Here is a 20,115-nt window from a genome sequence, read left to right as displayed (position 1 = left end):
TTATCCAACTCTGCCTGACAGTTTTCCTTTAGATAAGTTGATTCACTTGTTATTTTTAAAGATTTATTTATTTGAGAGAGAGTGAGAGAGCGTGCACACAGAAGGAGGGTGAGAGGAAGAAGCAGGCTCCTTGCTGAGCAGGGAGCCCACTGGGGGGCTTCATCATAGGACCCCAGGATCATGACCCAAGCCCAAGGCAGACCTTAACTGTCTGAGCCACCCAGGCACCCTTACTTATTTTTTAATTTTTATTTTTTGAGAGGTGGGGGGGAAATGCCTGCGAGGGGTGGGGAGGAGAAGCAGAGAGAGACTCTTAGGCAAGCTCCCTACCCAGCCTGGACCTTGCAGCTGGGCTGCAAGGCAAGTATATGGCATGTCCATATATATAGCCTTAAAATTACCTCTCATGTTGGGAAATGAAATAGGTTCTGTATTTGTCAAGCAATGGATGATGAAGATTCAGCAAATAATACACTTTATAATACATTATTTAGTAAAATTGTGCTCAAAGTTCTAGTATTTCAGAGCCAAGAGAGATCTCAGAGCATGCATGATGGTAATAATAATGATAATAATAATAAACATTTATTCAATGATTCTCCTCTACCAGGCCTTATTCTGTGCCTTATGAAGTCATTCAGTGAGTCTTGATTCGATCTCTATAGCAAATGTAAGAGCTACATAGCATTATTACTCCCAGTGGCTTGGGTAATTGTGCAACCACACAACCAGTCCCAGCCCTTAATTTGTATAAGAAATGGAAACCAGCTTTAACAGTGAGTTGATCCATGATACATCTGCACATGTGTGTGAGCACACATCTGCACACCCGCCTGCACACACACACACAGACACACACACACATACACGCATGAGGATGTTCTTCCTCTTGCCACTAGGTAATGATAGAAACCAAGCAATATCATGATGTCTATAAACACTGCTGGGTTCACAGATGACGCATAAACATGAGGTTTACATTTGCATCCATTCGTTCGGTTCAATCACTCATTCATCTACACAACAAATAACTATTGAGCATCTAATATGTGCCCAGAACAGTTCTGTAGTATCAGGATACAACCATGCATAAGACAACAGAATCCACTTTAAAGGTCCATACAAGAGATGATTGGAACTTGGCAATAGGAAGCAAGAGGGGATGATGGACAAGGGAGGTGCTTTGAAGGAGAATAAACAGGATTTTCTGGCAGTCAGGAAGTAGGAAGCATGGGAAAAGTCAAGGTTAAGGCTGACGGAGGTCATGTCCCTGGCTTTGGGTACGAGGGAGACCCTGCAGGTATTTCCCTACATAGGGTGTGCACTAGGAGTGTCATATGGTATCAGAACTAATCTTCCACTATTTCAATGCTCTGGAACATTCCTATTAACTATGTTTCTCAAATATTTTTAAAATTTACCCAAAGAACTCTGCTCAGCCTTTCCTAGAAAATCACTCATCTGAGATTTTCAAATTTATTACTCTAAATTAGTATATACTACATTTGAAATCTGCTTTGTATATGTGGCTACTTCTTAATCATTCAAGACTCTGATAATGTGTGTGTTCTGTCTTTTTTACCTAGTTAGGTCTGCCAACTGTTGGACTATTTTCTTTTTTTGTTGTTGTTGTTGTTGGACTATTTTCAAAGCTCAGCCTCTGATATTTGCATATCAATGCCTCTTCTATCTTATGATTCCTTGATTGCTGGTTTTAACCCTATTGATGTTTTTCTTAGATTTTTAAAATTTTTTACAATGTTATTGATATAAAGTTGACCTACAATAGACGAGATATACTTAAACAATGTGATTCTTTTTGATAAATGTATACCTGCAAAACCACCACAATTGAGACAGTGAACCTATGCATCATGCCCAAAAGTTTCCTTGTGCACCTTTTTACTGCCCCCCACATGCCCTCCAGCAATCCTCTCGTCAGAAAACTTTTCCACCGGTCTGCTTCTGTCACTACAGATTCATTTGCATTTTCTAAACTATTATATAAGTGCAATTATATGATACATACATTTTTGTGTCTGGCTTCTTTTATGCATCATAATTATTTTGAGATTCATTCAGGTTCCTGTAGCAGTAGTTCATTCCTTTTTTTTTTTTTTTTTTTTTTTTTTGCTGAGTAATATTTCATTGATGGCTATATCACAATTTATTTAACCATTCACCAGCTAATTGGCATTGGATTTGTTTCCAGTTTCTGGCAATTGTTCTGAGTCTGTGAGGGACAATGGTGTATGTAGTGACACTTCTGTAAAATCCAAGGGAGAGAAAAATGGTAGTTCAGATCAGGACAGCAGTGTTGGGAAGTGTCAGATTCTAGGTATTTTGAAAATGGAGCCACTGGATTATTGACTAGTTTGAGGAGAATATGAAATTGCATGAGATTTCCATTAGGAGACCCCTCTCCATTTTAAACCACATTGTTTGGATAGAATTGACTCTACATTCAACTCTAAGAATGTTCCTGAGTCTAACTAGTTAGTGCACCCTACCTCCAGTTCAACCACAGCAATTGGTCCTGAGGTTGGTACATATCTCAGGCAGAGCCAATGAGAACACAGGGGACATTTGTTAGGGATTCTGGGAAATAGATGCTTGCTCTCTTATTCCAGGATAATTTGGTGAGGTATGGTGTGTTGCTGCTCAAAAGACAGGGGCTGGGGTGGGACACCTGGGTGGCTCAGCGGTTAAACATCTGCCTTCGGCTCAGGGCGTGATCCCACAGTCCTGGAATCGAGTCACACACCAGGCTCCCTGCATGAAGCCTGCTTCTCCCTCTGCCTATGTCTCTGCCTCTGTGTGTGTGTCTCTCTCATGAATAAATAAATAAAAATATTTTTTAAAAAGAGACAGGCTGGGGCAACTGAGAGACCACCAGGTAGAAACTGAGGATCAAGTCAACACAGTGGAAGGAGCATGGACAGAGATAGAGAAACGGGGTTACTGTCAACACTTTTTAAGCTGCTGGATAGAGCCTTACCTGATTCCCACATATCAGTCCTCCCTCTGGTCATCTATGAGTTCTTGTGTTTTTTTTTTTAAGCCAGTCTGATATTGCTTTTGAGATACTGAACAAAGGAGGTGGTGCTCTGGATGGGTAGTGTGTTCTAAGGTGATAGAATAGCAGTATGGGCCATCATTTGTTTATGGGAGATGTGAGAGAAGGAGGTATCCATGATAATGCCCCCAGATATCTGGCTTCACAACCCACTAAAGGAATGAGTAAGCAGAAGGGGCATGTTCTACAGAGTGATATGGTGAATACTGGATTGTTGAAATTGAGGTGTCTCTCAAATATCCAGAGAGATATGACATTTGAATACATGGATATATATAAGTATATGTGCTCAAATGCCACATCTCTCTGGCTATTGAGGGGTACTTCAGCTTCAAACTCTCCACGATAGAGAAGATGAGGAGGGATTGCCAAAAGCTGTTTTATGTATAGTAATATTGGTAAATTTTTTTAAGTATGTGCAAATATTGTCTTCCCCCCTCCAAAAACTCAAGTTTATTCTTCTTTTGTCACTCTGCACTGAGCAGTGAATGGATGGCCCAACAGTGATGGGCATTGGAGGCTGAGCCACTGAAAGATACATTCTTTCTGGGTCATCACCATTGATAGAAGTATGGGCTACTAGGAGAATATTTAGGCCTAGGAACTTGGAAGCTCCAAGATGAAAACAAACAAACAAAAAATCAATCTGGGAGCCACAGTGGGATTTGGGGGAAGGTAAGGGAAAGTCCTATTTGCTGGGAAACCAGTGTGACCAGAGCCTCAAAACCATGTGTCCAGAGCTGCTGGGATTTAGAATGAATGTGTGCAAATTAGGAAAAAAATACCGTTTGGTCAGACAGACCTATAGATACATGGCTTGACTTATGGATAATACTTTTGTGGGTGAAAAAAGCCATCCCTACTTCCAGGCAGGTTGAGCAGAGAGTAGTGACTATGGCATGGTGAGCAGACAGTGGCCTGGATTTCAGCTCCTACTTCTGTCCTGGGCCGGAGTTTTTATGCAGTACACAAACTACACAACTGTATATGATAGCATGCCAGAAAGCACACATTTCTTTATTGTTTAGAGCATAGGCTCTGGGGTCCTATTGCCTGGATTTGAATCCAGGCTTTGAAGTTTGCCATATATGTCTTTGGGCAAGTTTACAAAGTCCTCATGCCTCATAGATAAGTTTTCTTGTCTCTAATGTGGGAATATTTTTTCATTTTTACCTCTTAGCACTACTGTGAGGATTCAGTGAGCTAACACATGTAAAATGCTTAAGACAGGGCCTGGCAAGGTGCCTGGGTGGCTCAGTCAGTTAAGTATCTGACTCTTGATTTTGGCTCAGGTCATGATCTCAGGGTCCTGGGATCAAGCCCTGTGTCAGGCTCCACACTCAGCTTAGAGTCTGCTTAAGATTCTCTCTCTCCCTCTGCTCTTCCCCCGCTCCTTCTCTCTGTCTCTCTAAAATGAATAAATAATTCTTTGAAAAAAAAGAACATGGCCTGGTACAGAGTAAATATTCAATAAATATTCCCTAGTGTGCTGGATAGAGTGTGAGGATGGACTCCAAATTTCCACTCCTTTGTCTATATGTTCTGTAAAATCCCTAGGAATAGGAGTATGGCATTTTACTCCTTGATTAGTTGTATTAGTGGGAAAGTTGACTTCTAAAAGGTGGGACTATCCTCAGTGGTCATGGTCTGATCATGAGAGTCCTTAAAAGTAATGGAGCCCAGCCTGAAGTTCAAGAGCTTTGAAGCATTAGGGAGACTTGACACACAAAGTTTTCTAATGCTGGCTTTGAAAACTGAGGGATCTGTGTAGAAAAGTCTTGAGAGTGGCCTCTAAAGTTGAGAGTGATCCCTGGCCAACATCCAACAAGGAACAGAATTCTGTCAATGATCTCAATGAACCTGGAAGAGGCCCCTGATCTCCAGATAGAAATGAAGCTCCAGCCAATATCTTAATTTCAGCTTGTGAGAACCTGAGTTGAAAAGTCAGCCTCACCATCCCTGGGCTTGCGACCTACCAAACTGTAAGCTAACAGAGGAGTGTTGCTCTAAGCTGCTAAGTTTGTGGTTAATTTGTAATACAACAGTAGAAAACTAATACCCCTAGTAATAATAGAGAAATAGAGCTGAGCACTCCAGTATGGACTGAGCTTTAAGAAGATGATCTAGAACAGAAGAGATGCATTCTGAAAGACCAGATGTGGCTGGAAGCCCCTGACCCAGCAGTCTGATAAAACTATATCCTTCACACCAGCTAGAGCTGAGCTCCTCAGCCCCTCTCAGGAGCAGCACAGAGGAAGTAGCCATCACTCTATCTAGCCCTCTGTCCATAGGAGACTTCCGGTGATCAAACTGTGGGTAGAAATCCAACCTTGGATTAAATTCACAGTGCTGTGAATTATTTCAGAGAACTTTGAACTTTACAGTCATTTTACTCATCTATAAACATGGTGTATTTCTCCATTTACTCAATCTGTGAAGAAGAGTCCCAAAAGTAAGAGTCTAGTCTCAGTTTTCATTCATCACCCAATCACTATATGTGGAATGAATAAGTGAGTGAGCCTTACAGTGTTGCTTTGCAGCTTTATATATATGCATGCCAGCCACTCTCTTCTTCACACCACATACTCTGTTATGAGCCTTGGAGATGGCAAAGGCTTTGGGGGTTCCTATAGCCCAGATGAGTGAGCTCCCCAGATCCCTAACCTAAGACCAGTCAATGCAGGGTTCTAACACACAGAGGAGGCAAAGCAATGAAACTGCAGGCATGAGTTATACAGCAAAAATAGATGTACTAAGACATGAGACCAAACCACCTGAATTCAAATATGGACTTTGTCTCTCATGAATGGTGTGACCTGGGGTAAATTACTTAATTTCCTCACCTATAAAGTGGCTTAGTCATGAAATCTCTTTCATAGGGTCTTACAACATTCAATATATAATTCAGTTTATATAAAGTGCTTAGAATAAGCTGAGAACAATGTAAGTATTCACCATTACTATTTACACTGACTGACCAACTCATGAGGATTTGGGGCAGGGTGAGCAATACCCAGAAATTTTGTAACCATATGCCTTGATTAATGCTTATATCCTAAATCAAGATCCTCTCCTTTGTTCCTTCTTTTATGTTTCTCCCAGGACCTACCTGGAGTTGCCTGATTACTCCTGGGTAGCCCCATAACATTATAATTTCCATGTTCAAATAAGATACCATGTCTGTCTCCCACCAATTCCCATAATTGTGGAGAGGGGGATCCTGGAAAATTATGTCTTCTCAGGCTTCATTAGTGATGACAATATTAATGCTGTTCTTTTTTTAAGATTTATTTTATTTTTATTTTAGAGAGAGAGAGAAAGAGAGTGGTGGGAGGAGGGGCAGAGGGAGATGGGGGGAGAAAGTAAAGAAGATTCCTTGGGGCTCCATTCCAGGACTCCAAGATTACGACCTGAGCCGAAACCAAGAGTCAGTGGCTAAACCAACTGAGCCACCCAGATGCCCCTGGTTTTTTCTAAGTGTGTGCAAATCATGTCATTAATCAGTCAAAACAGGTAAAGAATCAGACTTTAATTTCAGTGATATTTTATAGAAAACAATTCATTATATTTATAAGGCTTCTCACCAGTGTGAATTCTCTCATGTATAATGAGGTGTGCTTTTCTCCTAAAGACTTTCTGGTAGAGCTCACATTAATAGGGTCTCTCACCTGTATGAGACCTCATGTATTTCACGAGGGAGTAAATTATCAATAAGTAAAGGTTTTCTGATACCTGTTATATCAGGTATCAGAAATGTAGTTTCTGGTGTCCAGTCAGGTGTAATTTCAGACTGAACACAGCGGTATTCACCATATTCATAGGGTTTTTTTTTTACTTTTGTGAATTTTCTCTTACTTGATTTGAAATTAACTATAACAGAACAATTTTTTCATCTCTGTTAAATTCATAAAGGTTCTTTCTTCTACAGTTAAGTAAATCTTTTTCTTGGTGCATCTCTATTTGGTTTGCATCTCCCCATTACCTCCTGAAATAGAAATCAGAATTCATCATTTGTGTGAATCTTCCCACTAGTCTGCTATGAAATGAAACTCTTTGACACACTGTCTTTGGTGGACATATACTCTTCTCTTGCTCTACAACTTGCCACACTCCTAACAATATTTTTACTTAATGGTTCACACATCTGGTTTCCATTAACTGTGAGAATATTTAAGACCAGAATCTCAGTTCTAGACTTCAAAGTATCTTTATTCTGTTTTCTCTTGCTGTTGACCATGTACAAAGCAATAATTTCTCTTCAGCACAAGGCCATAATTCCTCTAGTCCACACCAACACAGCAAATATGAACGAAAAAAGCTAGAGACACTGGCCTGGCAACCCAATCTCCTGTCACCTGGATCCATACCATACACTTAAGCTTAAACATTCTTATTCCCAACAAATACTTTCTGCTCCTTTGCTGTGTTTAATTTCTGGCTACATCTCCAATGTTTAAAAAATGTTCCCGGGGTATCTGTCTGGCTCCAGTCAGGAGACTAGGCAACTCTTGACCTGGAGCTATAAGTTCAAGCCCCATGTTGGGTGTAGAGATTAGTCTTAAAATAAAATCTTAGAAATAAAAAATGTATGGGATGCCTGGGTGGCTCAGTGGTTGAGCATCTGCCTTTGGCTCAGGGCATGATCCTGGGTCTGGGGATCGAGTCCCACATTGAGCTCCCTGTGAGGAGCCTGCTTCTCCCTCTGCCTGTGTCTCTGCCTCTCTCTATGTCTCTCATGAAGAAATAATTTTTTAAATTAAAATAAAATATGTGCCTAGTATATAAAAAGCATTTAATAAATATAATAATAAAATTTTGCTGAACAAAGAAGCAAAATCAATCTTCAAAGGAAACTCCATATATTAAGACTTCATTGCCTCAGCTACAGGCTTCAAGTTAAGGCCCTTTTTGTATGAATTCCTGGCTAACCTATAAGTGAAGATATTCTCATATTTTTAATGTTCACAGGGTTCCTGTCTGTTGTCTAACAAAATCTGAATCACCAGTGAAGGCTTTTCTGCATTTAGAACATTCAGAAGGTTTTTGTCCAGTACGGGTCTTTTTATGCCCAGTGAAGGTTGGCTTCCTGCTGAAGGACTTTCCACACTCATTACATTTGTAGGCCCTCTCTCACTGTGAATTTTCAGATGGGTGTGAACGTTTGACTTCTGAAAGAAAGCTTTCCCACATGTATTATATTCATAACATTTTTTCCAATATGGATTTTTTTATGTTGGGTAAGATTTTTCTTCTTTTAGATTTTTCTTCATTTTTTTTAAATAATTTTTTTAATTTTTATTTATTTATGATAGTCACAGAGAGAGAAAGAGAGAGGGGCAGAGACACAGGCAGAGGGAGAAGCAGGCTCCATGCACCGGGAGCCCGATGTGGGATTTGATCCCGGGTCTCCAGGATCGCGCCCTGGGCCAAAGGCAGGCGCCAACCGCTGCGCCACCCAGGGATCCCAGATTTTTCTTCATTTTTGAAGAAAGATTGATTTTGCTTCTTTGTTCAGCAAAATTTTATTATTTATTATATTTATTAAATGCCTTTTATATACCAGGCACATATTTTATTTTATTTTTTTTTAAATTATTTATTCATGAGAGACACAGAGAGAGAGAGAGAGGCAGAGACACAGGCAGAGGGAGAAGTAGGCTCCTCACAGGGAGCTCAATGTGGGACTCGATCCCCAGACCCAGGATCATGCCCTGAGCCAAAGGCAGATGCTCAACCACTGAGCCACCCAGGCATCCCATACATTTTTTATTTCTAAGATTTTATTTTAAGACTAATCTCTATACCCAACATGGGGCTTCAACTTATAGCTCTGCATGAATGTATTGCCACTAAGATTATTACACTCATAAGCTGTCTCCCCAGCATGAATTTTCTTATGATCAGTGACATTTGATTTCTGGGCAAAGGCCTTTTCACATATGCTACGTTTATAAGGTTTGTCTCCTGTGCATGTTCTCTGATGTTTCACAAGATCTGACTTGTCAATGAACACTTTGCACAGTCATTACAGCTATAGGGTTTTTGTCCCATGTGAAGATTTTTATGTTAAATGAAGATTGAGTTCTGTTTGAAAATAGCTCATATTTGTTACATTGATATGCTTTCTCTACATCATGAATTTTCTCATATGGGATGATTTTCAGGAAAAGGCTTTTCCATATGTTTTACATTCTTCGGGTTTCTCTTCAATATGAGTTTTCTGAAATTGAATGGGACTTAGCTTTTGCTTACAGACTTTTCTATATTTATCACATTTAGAAAATTTTCTTTCTGTATCAGTTTTCTGATGTTTATTGATCCTCCACTCAACCTTAGATACTTTTCCACATTTATTATGTTCAAGGGATTTCTCACCAGTATGCATCATTAGGTCACTCTGATGGTATGGCTTTGAGCTGAATAACTTTGACAAGCATTAGATTCAATTTTTTTCCATGAATTTGGGTGGATTATGGCCAACTAATTTTCTGCATGTTTTGTAAGAATTATTTTTTTACATAGCTTTTCATATCTAAACTATGTTTCAAGGATCCCTGGGTGGCGCAGCGGTTTGGCGCCTGCCTTTGGCCCAGGGCACGATCCTGGAGACCCGGGATCGAATCCCACGTCAGGCTCCCGGTGCATGGAGCCTGCTTCTCCCTCTGCCTGTGTCTCTGCCTGTCTCTCTCTCTCTGTGACTATCATAAATAAATAAAAATTTAAAAAATTAATTAAATAAATAATAAATAAATAAATAAATAAATAAATAAATAAACTATGTTTCAAATCTTTTCCAAACAGGCCATAGTCTGGGATCCCTGGGTGGCGCAGCAGTTTGGCGCCTGCCTTTGGGCCCAGGGCGCGATCCTGGAGACCCGGGATCGAATCCCACGTCGGGCTCTCGGTGCATGGAGCCTGCTTCTCCCTCTCCTCTGCCTGTGTCTCTGCCTCTCTCTCTCTCTCTGTGACTATCATGAATAAAAAAAAAAAAAATAAAAAAAAAAAAACAGGCCATAGTCAAGGAGTCTGAATCTTAAAGGAACACTGTCTATTCCCAGTAGTAAGATTTCTTTAAACTTGTCATGTTCAATGCATTTTTGCTTCATTAGTATTTCCTTGTTGTTTGATACAAATTCCCTCTTACGACTCTGCTCCATATCCTGGAATCTCCAAATCTGATCTTTAATGCCCCAGTCTTTTTCTAAAACAGAGTATAATGAAAATGTCCTGTGTGAATCTTTCCACTCACATAATTGAAATTAAATGTTATAATCTATTGCAGTGATCATTCTGCCTTCAGACTTAATGTCTGTAGGGAACTGAACTTGATCTAACCTTATTGAGCAATATTGAAAGAATAGATGCAATTTCAGGTGGTACTGATCAAGAATGATCAAAAACAAGATGCCAAAGTAAGCTTAATAGAACAATTGACACAAGTTGAGTAACTGCTGCTTACTAAAAATAGGATGCTGTATAACAACCATGGCTTTAATTTCAAATAAGTAAGGTTTAACATCCACTATAGATTTATAGTCATTAGGTTACCTGCACTGTGTGTATTCTGGGGTTTTTTTTTCTAAATAATCTAGATAACTCTGTATTTACACATACATGTACAACACTCACACAATCACACAATACTCACAAACATCAAACTCCAGTTTTTCCATGAACAGGAGAAGAAACCATCAAACCTGAGGTGATCTTGAGATCCACACTGTTTTGGTGTGTACCTGGACTTGAGCTCTTCAGCACTTCTCCTCCCATTATCCACGGCTCCTCTCCTTGCTCCAATCTCAAGATCACTTCAGATTTGACGGTTTCCTCTCCTGTTCATGGAAAAACTGTGGAGCCTGATGTTTGGGAGTGTTGTATGTATTTGTGCGAGTGTTGTGCTTGTGTGTGCATTTGCATATGTGAGTTGCATGTAGATATTTGTGTTTCTGTAAGGGTATGTGAGTATTTGTGTGCAGATGTTTTCGTGTGTGTTTATAAGTGTTGTGTGGGTGTTTGTGTGACATTGTGTGTATGTGCCATTGCTTGAAGGGTGAATGGGGAAGAAACAGTTTCAAGGATTTCCCAGAGAAGTCATTTCACATACAATTAAAAAAAAAAAAAAAAGCTTTTTTCCTTGGATGATCAAGCTCAAAAAATTGAGGCCCAGACTGGGCTGGAGAGAGAAACATTGGCCCTAGGACAATTTAAAAGTTCTTGCAGTGCTTGGACACTTGGGTGGCTCAGTCAGTTAAACATCTGTCTTTGGCTTAAGTCATGATCCCAGGATTCTGGGATCCAACCCCGCATCAGGCTCCCTGCTCAACAGGGAGTCTTCTTCTCTCTCTCCTCCTGCCTCTTCCTCTAGTTTGTGCTCTCTCTTGCTCACTCTCTTTCTCAAACAAATAAATAAAATCTTTAAAAAAAATTCTTACAGTGCTTACATGACCCTGACACTGAAGGGTCCTTACATTTAACACATGTGCACTTCATATGCCTCATCCTAATCCCAGTCCTGCCACCAACATATCCAAAGCAAAATCCATCTAAAAGCCAAAGCTGATAAGCCACACAAGGGTGAGTGCCCAGGCATTTCAGGTTTCCAGTTTTAAGTTATCCTGCCAAGAAGCTGTGCTTATCCATTGAGACCAAATTCTAATCTATTTCTCACAGTCAGGATGGAAACTAGAGAGTGGCATGCTCCAATTTATTGACTTTCCTTGCTTTTGGGAAAGAGCATCCATCCTTTACATGGATCATGGTTTCTGCCATTGCATGCCACATTCCCACTCAACGCCTGTGTCACTCCATGCTTCCCTTAGTCTCCTTTCTCCAGCCATTTGGGGCTTATGGTAGCATTTTATTCTTGTCAAAGTGTTGGAAATCATACTTGCAAAACCAACTCTTATTGGCAACTAAAAATCTTTTTGCCTCTAAGAACTGGCATGTGTTGTCCTATTGGACAGAAAAAAATTGTAGTTGCATTTATGTTCCAGTTTGCTGTTCTTATAGAGACCAGATTCCAACATCAGGCTTAAGTTTTAAAAATGTGAAGAAACCACCATCTGCATAGTTGTGTATACCTTGTCCCTGGTCCTTGAACTATCTGTGATTTACTTCAGTTGTGATTTTTTTTTTATCAGTTTATGATTCTTCAGCTTATCGGGCAGATTCATGAAACCTATTTCAATGGGATGCCTGGGTGGCTCAGCGGTTGGGTGTCTGCCTTCGGCCCAGGTCGTGATCCTGGCGTCCCAGGATTGAGTTCTGCATCGGGCTCCCTGCATGGAGCCTGCTTCTCCCTCTGCCTGTGTCTCTGCCTCTCTCTCTGTGTCTCTCATGAATAAATAAATAAATAAATAAAATCTTTAAAAAAAACCTATTTCAAATGCACACTGAACAAAGTAAAGGACAAATTTTCAAAACACCAGTAAAATTCATTTTTTTAGATATATTGGGATAGTGCTGCCTGGGTGGCTCAGTTAAGCATCTGCCTTCAGCTTAGGTCATGATCTCAGGGTGCTGGGATCGAACCCCATGTCGGGCACCCTGGTCTACGAGGGAGTCTGCTTCTCTCCTTGCCTGTCTCCCCAGCTCATGCTTGCTCTCTCACTCTCTCACTCTCTGTCACTCAAATAAATAAATTTTTAAAAATTAAATATATTGGGGTGACACATACATAATATAATACATCTGGGGCTTAGCAGTGGACTAGGTGTGTGAGGGTAGTGACCAAGAGATGCTTAGTTTTACTTGAAATGTTTTAGTTTGATATGAAAGGAAAAATCAGAGTGTGTGGCCCCTTTTGATAAAGGTATGGAAGGAAGAAAGGTAGGAGGAAAATATGCCAAAATATTAGCAGATGTTAATTCTGAGCAATAGGAAATGGGTGACATGTTTTGTTATGATGATTTGAATTTTTGAAGAAAAAATTACATGGAGGGACGCTCAAGTGGCTCAGTGGTTGGGGAGTCCCAGGATCGAGTCCCACATTGGGCTTCCTGCATGGAGCCTGCTTCTCCCTCTGCCTATGTCTCTGCCTCTCTGTGTGTGTCTCTAGTGAATAAATAAATAAAATCTTTTAAAAAATAAAACATAAACTTACATGGAGACTGTTCATTTCCTGTCCTTTTTGAACCAAGACAGTCTTGGGAAGGAAGGTGTGAGAGGAAATGAAAGACAGCCATGAAAATGAAAGACAGCTCCTTTCTTTGGAACTGCCTGGATATCCATTATAGAGAGCTCCATACACTTTATTTATCTCTTGGACCCCTCAGAAAAGCCCTCACTTCTCCCTCGGTGATCTCTGTCTGAACAAGTGCTGACTTTATTGTCAATGCCTCTGAGTTCCATTGAATGCCATATATGTATGGAGTGCCCATGACTCTTCCTAATTTATGCAGCCCTTGGATCATGAAATTCTACCTATAACACTTTTGCCTTAAAATAAATAAATGCCAAAGTGCAAACAAAAGTCAAGTATAAGACATTTCACTTAACCAACTTATTTTCAAATAACTGTATATACAGGCAATGATAAATGATCACTTAAGGAAATTATGACTCAATCTCAATGTATACAAGGGGGATCATACTGTCAAACACATACAAATCACTCCAGGAATCCACTCGATGTGCTTATCACGTGTGTGTCACAGGGTTTTCAAAGGCACATTGTCTCTCAGTGCAAATTCAGCCTGGCTGACTCTTGATGGTCCTCCTGGTGTGATCATAAACTTGCCAGTGTGGATGGGATGGAAAGCCACAGCCTCCCAGAATCCAGCTTTAGGCCCAGGGGAAATTCAAGAAGGAACTGTCCTGAGACAATGTCTTCCTGAAATTTCTGCCTCATCAGAGAACACATGGTCTGTAAATTATTTTGAGCTGTTCCCAAAGTCTCCCAAACCATGCAGTCTTCCCCTAATTGCAGAAGCAACATACGTGAAGCAGACACTTGAAGACACAATAACCCACAGAAGCTGGATTCATAAGATGGCAAGAATTCAGACAGATGGAGCCTGGGTAAGAACAATAAATGCCCTTTGCCTTATTAGATTCAATTTCTGAAGATGTTTTATTTTCATCTTTCATTTTTCTCTGGAGATTAAAAGGAGAGTGTTGCAAAGAGGAAATTTAAAAACAAAATTATTGGGGCACCTGGATTGCTCAGTGGTTGAACATCTTCTTTTAGCTCAGGTCATGATCCCGGGGTCCTGGGATGGAGTCCCGCATCAGGCTCCCTGCTTCTCCCTTTGCCTATGTCTCTGCCTCTCTCTGTGTGTCTCTCATGAATAAATAAAATCTTTTTAAAAATTATTGATTTGTATTTCCCTGATGGCAAGTGATGTGGAGCATTTTCTCATGTGCTTGTTGGCCATGTCTATGTCTCTTCCTCTGTGACATTTCTGTTCATGTCTTTTGCCCATTTCATGATTGGATTGTTTGTTTCTTTGCTGTTGAGTTTAATAAGTTCTTTATAGACCTTGGATACTAGCCCTTTATCTGATAGGTCATTTGCAAATATCTTCTCCCATTCTGTAGGTTGTCTTTTAGTTTTGTTGACTGTTTCTTTTGCTGTGCAAAAGTTTCTCATCTTGATGAAGTCCCAGTAGTTCATTTTTGCTTTTGTTTCTCTTGACTTCATGGATGTATCTTGCAAGAAGTTACTGTGGCCAAGTTCAAAAAGGGTGTTGCCTGTGTTCTCCTCTAGGATATTGATGGACTCTTGTCTCACATTTAGATCTTTAATCCATTTTGAGTTTATCTTTGTGTATGGTGTAAGAGAATGAACACCAGTAAAAAATTAAATTAATTAAAAATATTATTGAAAGCAGTCTTGGATCAAAATGGAAGTCAGTTACCCAAATGAACAATAACTGGGAAGCAAAATTCATAAAACTAGCATTTTTTTTAAAGCTTCCACATATCTTTTCTCTGGAAACCACTGGAGGAGCTGACACAAAAAAATGAGGGAGTAAACCAAGAGAAGGTTCCAGAAAACAGGGGATCCAACATGGAGGATGAGCCAAGAGGACTCCAGGACATTGGCTGTGTGTAAGTTTTGACAGCAAGGAGTTCACAGGGTCACAAAGGCTCAGGAGGGCTATCTCTAGGAAGACACACAAAATTGATAGGCTAAATACTGAAGGGGTAAGAGGAATCTACATGGGCACAGATATATCAATATATAAAATAGAGATGAACTGAGAATAAAATAAACAGAAGCTCAACTGCACCTTTGAAATGAGCCTGTGCCAAGACCATGAGGCAAAGATGGTGTCAGCTAGAACACACCAAAAAAGCTGAGAATGGAAAATAATAAGGTCAGAAAAGTAACCATGGATGCTGAAGACTCAAACCATGAAAAGGATGTGGGGTGTCCTGGGAGCATTACTTTCTAATATGAAAATTTTAAAATCCAACCTACAACCTACATTTGACTTTCAAGGGAAAAAAAAAAAGCCTACCTCCAATGGGATCTGATATAAGTTGGCAAGTTGATTCCCAATGCCCGTGGTCTTTTTGTCTCCTTGGATGGATTAGAAATGAAAAGACATGTATTCTGAAAAGCTAAATTAAGTATCAAAATAAATTTAGTCAGCTTCCTCCTTAGCTCATCCTACATGATAATGCAGTCTGGAAAAAACCCACAATACTCACATCCTACCAGAAGAATTAAACTCCACCTAAATTAGTCCTATCAGACCTTCTCATCCACCACATCCCCCAAACCTAATAAACTCCCATAAAATTTGCAATTTTAAAAATATTTTGAAAAATCTGTTCAGTTTCCAATGAAAAAATTTTAAATCTCAGGCAAGTAAACTTTGGTGTAAAAATGAAAGTTAAGGGACGCCTAGGTGGCTCAGCAATTGAGCAGCTGCCTTTGGCTCAGGGAGTTGATCCTGGTCCCGGGATCGAGTCACGCATCAGACTCCCTGCGAGGAGCCTGCTTCACCCTCTGTCAATCTCTCTGCCTCTCTCTCTCTGTCTCTTATGAATAAGTAAATAAAATCTTTTTGAAAAATGGAAGTTAAAAATAACTTTTTATCTTCATCAACATTCTTTGCTTCTGGTTGAGAATAACTTGCAAACTGAAAACACATTACTTGAATTTAAGTAAGAAGAAGAGCAGAAGAGAGATGACAACCCTGTATAAAATTGGGTCCACAAAAAAAAAAATTGGGTCCACAGAAGAGCAAGGAGTGCCCTTCATCCTTAGGGAAGGTACATGCTCCTAGCAAGGGCTCTTCAGCTGTCTGGATACTCTCAAAATGAAACCAGTACGCCGATTAGGTCCTACCCTCATCTGGGTCTTGAATTTATTTTTTAAAACGATTTTATTTATCTGACAAAGAAAGCATGAGCACAAACAGGGGCAGTGGCAGAGGGAGGGAGAAACAGATTCCCCACTGAGCAGGGAAACCAATGTGGGCTGGAGCCCAAGGCAGACTCCAACTGAGCCACCCAGGCGCCCCTGGGTCTTGAATTTAAATACTTGTTATGTAACCTCTGCTTATAGATATAGCAACTTTCCAAAACAGAGTGCCCAACTGAATTCTGAAAGATTACACCAGACTTTACGAGATAGGCTACAACAGATTTGATATTCTTCCAAACATAGCTGAAGGTGGTTATTTGTAAAATAACCTGAATTTAAAGGGGAGATATAGAGCACAGAGGACTCTTAGGGCAGTGAAAATACTATGATGCTATAATGGTAGATACTATTTGTCCAAATTCTCTGGCTCAAGCCCAAAGAATGTACACCAAGGGCAAACCCAAATGTAAGCAATGGTCTTTGGGTAATAATGATGAGTCCATGTAGATTCATCATCTGCAACAAATGTACCACTCTGGTGAGGCATGTTGATAATAAAGGAAGCTATGGGGGGGGGTGGAATATGGGAACTTTCCTTTTTTTTTTTTTTTTTGAACTAAAAAATGGCATGCCAACTGGGAATTTTCTGTACCTTGGTGTGAACGTAAAACTTTTTTTTAAAGATTGTATTTCTGAAAAAATGAACTGATTCTACTGATCAGCCCTGATCTGAAGGGTGAAATGAAAGGAATGATTTATATTATTTTTCTCCCTAACTGTGGCAGAAGTGAGAATTGCTACGGGAAAGTTGCTTTATCATCCTTCAGAAATGTCAGGGTGATGGTTTAGTGTTAGTGGAGAGGGTTTCTTAAGACTAATGGTTTGAAAAAATAAATGGTGATAGAGCCTCGAGACATTTTCCAATGTGTTTAGAGTCCCAAGATCTAATTTGACAGCATCATTGCTATCTCCACATGGCAAGAACAAGAATTTCAGAGTAGTATGAATGGTAAAAGTGGTGAAACTGTTGAGCTGGGTCCTCAACATGCAGAAGCATCACATGCTGGTTTACTGTCTGTGTGGAAATTCACTTGAAAATACCTCTGCTAACTCCAAAGCACCACCTAAAAGTGACCACAATGTCTCAAACTGTAGATATTATTCTCAAACTGCAGAACTGGAATCGAGTGATAAAGCATTTTTCTTAAGGGCTCTTGGGTGGCTCAGTTGGTTAAGCACCTGACTCTTTGATTTCAGCCCAGGTCATGATCTCAGGGTCATGAGATCAAGCTCATCAGGCTCAGCAGGACTCTGAGAGTCTCTTCTTCTCCCTCTGCCCCTTCTCCCCCACTCTCTCTAGTAAATAAATTTAAAAGGCATCCTTCTTAAATAAAAATAATTTATAAGTAACTATTACCTAACACTTCAGAATTATGGAGGAACTTGCTACTGCATCTTCTTACCATGCCGTATGTAAGCTCATGACTTTAAACTGATACCCCTCCAACTTTAGCACTTCCCTGAACAAAAGGCTACTTGCTCTGAAAGTCTCCAGCAGGCTGTGAGAAGCTGGATAGCTAGTGGTTAAACAAATGGACTCTGGAGCCAAACTTCTCTAATCCACCTTGTACTAGCTGTCAGAACTCCAATATATGACATTATCACTCTGGCCTCAACTACCTCATCTGCCATAATCACAATGGAGGGAGTCACAATGTAGTGAGGATTAACTGGTCTGAGACACAAAAAGAACTCAGAAGGCCCCCTGGTACAAAGTACTTGCATATATTCATTATTATGTTTGTCCCAGAAGTTGCTGTACACACACAGATTCAGGGGTTTCATAGCAAGCGAGGTAGATGAGAAATTCCACATTCATCTTAACCCTGTAGTGTCCAGGACTGGTGTTAATCCCTAACACACAACCCAGTTCTCTTTCATGAGCCTCCCCAAATTTATTGGCTCTGTTTATTCTCCAGATCCATGCCCTTTTATTTTAAGGAGCTCTTGCCCCCAAACCACCCAGGTTACTTTATCTTCATTAAGTATTTATGAATGAGCCAAGTTCATTTTCTTTAGTTCTTTTTCTGACTTGGGTTTGATGCCAGCCCACTGTTAATATTCATGTGCCTTATTGCATATATTAGGTTTCTTCATTTGAGTCATGTACAAGGTGAGAAGAAAAGTTTCAAGTCCACCTTCTGGAAGGGGGACAGAACAAGTTTTTTTTTATAATCAAAGGGATTGACATTACGTTATATAAATGAAAAGGGTAGAGAAGCATGACTTTTCATGAGTAAAGATAGAGCATGCGTAATGAGCATATATATACATAACCTATATTCCATGTTCATTGGAAGTGAAGACAACACCAGCACAAAGCAAAACACAGCTCCTGATACCAGGTGGTTATATTAAGACAAGGGGAAGCAATGATGGGCGTGTTCTGGGAGCTGGTATAAACTGGATGGGGTCCGAAAGCCTGGATGGCCCAGTCAGTTAAGTGTCTGCCTTCAGCTCAGGTCATAATCTTGGGGTCCTGGAATCGAGTCCCACATTGGGCTCCTTGCTCAGTGGGGAGTCTGCTTTTCCCTCTGCCTGCCACTTCTCCTGCTTCTGTGCTCCCTTTATCCCAAATAAATAAAATATCTTAAAAAATAGATGGGATCTTGGCTCATTTTCTTGAGTAATGAGAAATGCAGGTCCTTCCTTGTTCATGAGTTGAGACCGTTATCAGTTGACCTTGAATCCAGGCTTCTGCAGAGACAGCTAATAGGTTTGTTAGTGGGGTCTTAAAAGGCCAATAGCTAATTGGGGTAAAAGTTGTCTAGGAAACAAGCTTAAATTTTTCTACTAGTCTTAACCTCATTAACCAATAGCACACTGCTTCAGTGTTGCTGTGATTAAGATAGAGTTTTATGTTAGACTTTCTAAGCTACTAACACCATCAAATAAACAGGTACCAGTGTTTGAGGAGTACATTTATAAAATTAGAAAGACACTGCCCATGTAATGTTTAAATAGTTCACAAAATGCTTTCTAAAAAAAAAACAACAAAAAAAAAACAAAATGCTTTCTAGATCTGCACCATTCAATAGGGTAACCACTAGACACATGTGACTACACTTTTTGCCTTTATTTTTTTTTTACTTAAATCCAATTAACATACAGTGTATTAGTTTCATAGGTAGAGTTTAGTGATTCATCAGTTGCATACAACACCTAGTGCTCATCACATCACATGCCCTCCTTAATGCCCATCACCCAGTTACCCCATCCCCCCACCCACCTCCCCTCTGGCCACCCTCAGTTTGTTTCCTAGAGTTACTATAACATATAAATGAAAATAATTTATGGGGCACCTGAGTGTCACAGTCAGTTAAGTGGCTGACTCTTGGTTTTACCTCAGGTCCCAATCCCAGGATCATGAGATCAAGTCCCATGTGGAGCTCTGTGCCTGGCACAGAGTCTGCTTGAGATTCTTTCTCCCTCTCTCTGCCCCTCCCACTCATACTCCCTCTTAAATAAATAAAACTTTAAAAATAATGGAATATTACTCAGCCATAAAAATAATAACATTGGGAAAAATAATAATAATAACATTGGGGTGCCTTGGTGGCTCAGTCGGTTGAGCATCTCCCTTAGACTTGGATCATGATCCTGGGGTCCTGGGATTGAGCCCCACATTGGGCTCCCTGCTCGGTGGGGACTCTGCTTCTCC

This window comes from Nyctereutes procyonoides, unplaced genomic scaffold (assembly GCF_905146905.1).
Source record: "Nyctereutes procyonoides isolate TBG_1078 unplaced genomic scaffold, NYPRO_anot_genome, whole genome shotgun sequence".
In the NCBI taxonomy this organism is placed as follows: Eukaryota; Metazoa; Chordata; class Mammalia; order Carnivora; family Canidae; genus Nyctereutes; species Nyctereutes procyonoides.
The sequence above is the reverse complement of the archived record's forward strand: the minus strand, read 5'-3'. Positions refer to the sequence as shown.